This window comes from Montipora foliosa, chromosome 10 (genome assembly GCF_036669935.1).
Source record: "Montipora foliosa isolate CH-2021 chromosome 10, ASM3666993v2, whole genome shotgun sequence".
Lineage (NCBI taxonomy): Eukaryota > Metazoa > Cnidaria > Anthozoa > Scleractinia > Acroporidae > Montipora > Montipora foliosa.
This window is the reverse complement of record NC_090878.1, coordinates 22208297-22212541: the sequence shown is the minus strand read 5'-3', so window position 1 is coordinate 22212541 and position 4245 is coordinate 22208297. Positions and strand designations below refer to the sequence as shown.

General features: G+C 39.2%; 1 protein-coding gene and 1 pseudogene across 1 annotated transcript in view; one reads left to right on the top strand and one right to left on the bottom strand.

Annotated features, from left to right (window-relative positions):
* LOC137973813 (uncharacterized) lies at positions 1–3475 on the bottom strand (annotated as a pseudogene).
* A 422-nt stretch (positions 3476–3897) lies between these two features.
* LOC137973820 (single-stranded DNA-binding protein 3-like) overlaps positions 3898–4245 on the top strand; it is a 24453-nt gene continuing 24105 nt past the window's right edge. Inside the window, exons 1-2 of the mRNA XM_068820706.1 lie at positions 3898–4028; positions 4224–4245. The exon at positions 4224–4245 is cut by the window's right edge and continues 141 nt beyond it. The gene's annotated coding sequence lies outside the window, so the exon portion shown is untranslated. The remainder of the gene's footprint in view (positions 4029–4223) is intronic.

Genomic DNA, 4245 nt, shown 5'->3' with positions numbered 1-4245 from the left:
TTCAACAAATTTTCCAAAATATGTAATTAAAAGAATTAAAAGAACCCAGAGAAAAGCTATTCATAATCATCCAGGGTTTAATGAAGGTGCAAAATTGTGCACCATCATCTTGACTCTCTCTTTGCTCTTTCCAATCCGCTGCACAGTGTCTTCAATTACCGAGAGCCTCTCCTTTCCTTCGGTGTATCTGATTTCCAGTTCCTCCCATCGGTTCTGGCAATCTTCTTCCTTCACCTTGATCGCATCAAGCTGACTTTGTAGACGGTTGATCTTCTCCTTCAATTCTCCTTTACCATTTCCAGTTTCTTCATCAATTTCTTCTCGTCCAGAAGTAGTTCCGTCACCACTTCCATATTGCTGAGAATACTCTCAGTCTCATCTGAAAAAATAAGCAAAGACATCAAGTGATAATTTAACTTAAGGGCACTTTACGTGGACAGAAAATTGTAAACAGACATTTTCCAGGGGCACCCAACGTCAATTTTCGGAAAATATCTGTTCGGAAGACTATTTGAGATTTTCGGAACATTTGTTGAAAAATTTCTTGCTTGCCTGCCTTTCCTAGGATTTTCGAACATCTGAAAAAATGGTATAATTGACCACTTTTAACGGATTTTCACCCAAAATAGGTCACCTAGAATTTCGGGAGCCTTTTTTCTGGCTGAAATTTTCGAAAAGGTAAGCTTTCAATTGATTCCTATAGTTTTCGGATCACTAGACTTTCAGCTAGGAAATCCGAACAGATAAAAAAATTTTAGGGGATAAAAATATGCCTATATACGTTTTAATACCTAAATACGTTTATAAACAATGCTATGTTTAAGTGGTTTTGAACTATATACTCGTTGCGTGCCCCTGATTTTCCCTATAAAAATCAAATGTTTGTGCACTCATCCAGGACTTCTCCTGTTACCACTGCCATCAGGAGCTCATTAAGCAGAGTCTCTATCTCCCATTCTTGGCATAGGAATCAACCCTTTTCCGAGTACATTTATTTGTAGAACGCCTCCCTAGGGAGATTCAGCATGCTCACTGAACACTATAAAAACCAATCTCCCTAATTGGGAAATTCAGCACGCCCTCTGTTGTAAAAGCCCATCAAAACAAAGCTATCTTAGTGTCAAGGGAAATGCCATACATGAACTTTCCTTTGGAAAATCCTGTTCTAAAAAATAAATCTATTTGGGAAAGGTTTGACTCAGGAATTAGTAGAGACAGAGATTCCCCTTGATTAGCTCCTGCTTCCATATAATTAAGAATACTTTCCGCCTTGTATGAAATTAACTTGTCTAATTTCACCCTGGCCATAGATACAGCCAGAAGCTTTCAATATTTCCACATATAATTAGTCGTTCACTTTATTTTTACTTTTACTATTATTATCCTATTAATCAGAAGGAGGATGAAGGAGGGTGGGGTGGGGGGGCGGTTAGGGTAAGGGTTAGGGTTAGGGTTTGTACATGTACATCCTTTTAAGGCAGCAAGAGAGGAAGCAGCACTCTCCTCAGCAGCAAGGAGGTCACCATGGCAACCGAGCCACAGTCCACCTCCCAAGACCCTGTCAACACATCACTGAGAAAAACCAGTGTGTGAAATGTATACTTTCCCCAAAATATAGCAGGGAGGGAGGGAAAAGAAGCAAGCACACTCAACTGATTAAGGATGGTGCCTACTAATTCAATTTTGCGCCCTTTACGGAATATGCGGGAAAAGCAGATCTGAACAATTGTTATTGAAATCCAAAAAGAAAATTGGGGGTAACCCTGCATTTTTTGAAGATAATTAATCAACAATATTTGTAAAAAGCTTTGAAATACAAAGCAATGTATGGCGTTCTTTTCCAAATTGAAGTTTAGTTATCTCTGAAAAATGCATGGTTACCCCCAATTTTCTTTGTGGGTACCAAGAGCATTTGCTAAGTTTTGCTTTCTTTGCATAGTTTTAAACCGCGCAAAAATATCTCTGTATTAATAAGCATCACCCATAGGAAATCTGAGTATCTCGAGATGCACAGAACTTATGCGCAATAACAATAGTTGGCACCATTCTTAATGTATAGCACATGACATTTGCCCCTGCAAACCTCCTTAGAGTCCCCCCAAATATCCCATCCAGGCAAAACCACTGCATCGGCTTGGTTTTATCTTTGCCTAAACTACATTTCTGCAGCTGCAACTAACAAACATATCTCCCATAAGCTGCTGAGCACCTGCGGGTGTAACACCCCTGATCCTGCCTCGATTTCGAGTCCGAAAAAAAGAGCCAATTTAGGATGCTTCCTATTGCAGATTCCAAGTTTCCAATTGAACTGAACTTACCATTTAAAGCACTGCATCTCAGAACTAATGAATGATATTCATCCACATACTGCCTCGTTTGTTCTTCCATCTTTTGTAGTATTTCTCGTTCCTTTTGATCTTTAAAATCTTTGGTAATTCCTTGCATTACGGTATTGACTGCTGTTGACCTCACTACTGTATGACATGTTGGGCATTTTTTAAAATCACCTATGGAAGTCTTGTAATATGTGTGTCCACAGGGTATAGCAGCCATTGGCGTGTGTTTGGGCCCTGTCATATGTTTTTCACAATGGGGGCATAAGTGACTGGCAATACCTGATTCACTGTCCTCAGTAACACTCCGCTGACGTTGTTTATGCTCAGTAGAGGGTTGTAATGTCGCCTTGAGCCTCTCGGTAACAGTGTCTGCTAGTGCATTAAGCATATCAGAAGATAACTCAGGAGTCTTCAATTTTGAACTATCATTAGGAAGCATTATGTTATTTCCAGTACTACATGTGTCTGCAGGGTCATTCAAGAGAGAATCCTCATCAGTTTCACCATGCCTAATATCATCACCATGGTGATAACTGTCATGATTATCATCACCATGGAGACTTAAGTTTGATTTCACTGATGTCCTTGATGAAGGCCTTAATTTATTATGAAGTGTTTGTTTACTTGATGAAAGAAGCTTTTTTGAGACACTTGCAGAGCTTGGATTTTCATAATTTGATGGCACATACTCCTGGTTAGTTTTCACTTGAGTATCATTGCTTGCTTTCATCCGAGAGGAGCTGGGATTCCTTTTGTGTGAGCCGGTGGCAGAAGGTGGTCTTTTGAGTAGCGGGTTATCAGACTTTGATATCCACGATATCTCATTAGAGTGGTATGGTCTCTCTGTGGTTCAGGATACAACGGTTTTCTCCTGGGATTGCTGTGAGGATTTCTGTTTGCAGCGTTTCGGCTGAAGAAGAACCAGACATTGCTGAACGTGTTCGAAACTTCGGTACATCAGGAAGTGTAGAGTTATCTTTGTTCACAGATTTCAGTTTTTTTGTAGCACTGGCTTTGTAGCACCTTAGTAGTACCTTAACTTTTGAAGCTGTTTCTTCTTTATTTTCGCCTGTTCTGCTACGTGACTTTGTCTTAAGTTTCTTCACTTGTAACAACATAATTAGTATCTTTATCTCTTATTGTTGAGTGACCAATAATTCCGCCATCTTGTTTTCAAGGATAAATTGAGAGGTTACCAAGTACAATTAGAAAGCCCAAAACCTCACTTTTGGGGAGGAGTAACTAGTTCAGAGACAAAAACCTATAACGTCTTCAATAGTACACAAAAATGGGCAGAGATTGGGTTTTATCGAGCCATTTAGACAGCAGAAGTAAGTTAGTTCTTTATTAAAAAGTATTTCCTAAAAGCACTCTAAGTCTCTTATATCTCATTTAATCATTTGGAATATTGTTCTGTCACCACCCCCTCCTCAGGGTCATTAACACGTCCTTATTTGCATAGTTACGTCTAATTTCGGTAACTACTTGGTGTAGGCACTCATATAGTGGTCCGTTCACTCCACTTGCAGTGGTAACAACATACATGTATTTCAGGGGCAGAGCTGTTTTAGGGAAGCAAAAGATCTTTGAGCGTCGATTCAGGTGACATCTTAAAAATTTAAGTATATTTGTCGATTTGAACGACGTAAGGATGTCTACGTCTGCAGTTTTTGTTCTGGATTCAAAGGAAAGGTAAGCTTACTTCTACACATGTACGATCGACCTTGTATCCATACATGTATCCATATGTACTGAAGTTGAGCTTTTCCAATTGAAACTTTCCCATTAATAAAAGTAATTCACTCTGGTATTCTACAAGGTAACTTAAATTGAACCTTCGCTATGTTTTAAAGTCAGATACTTTGTGTTTTGTGGTATCAATTCCAGGTGATTATTTCCCGGAATTACC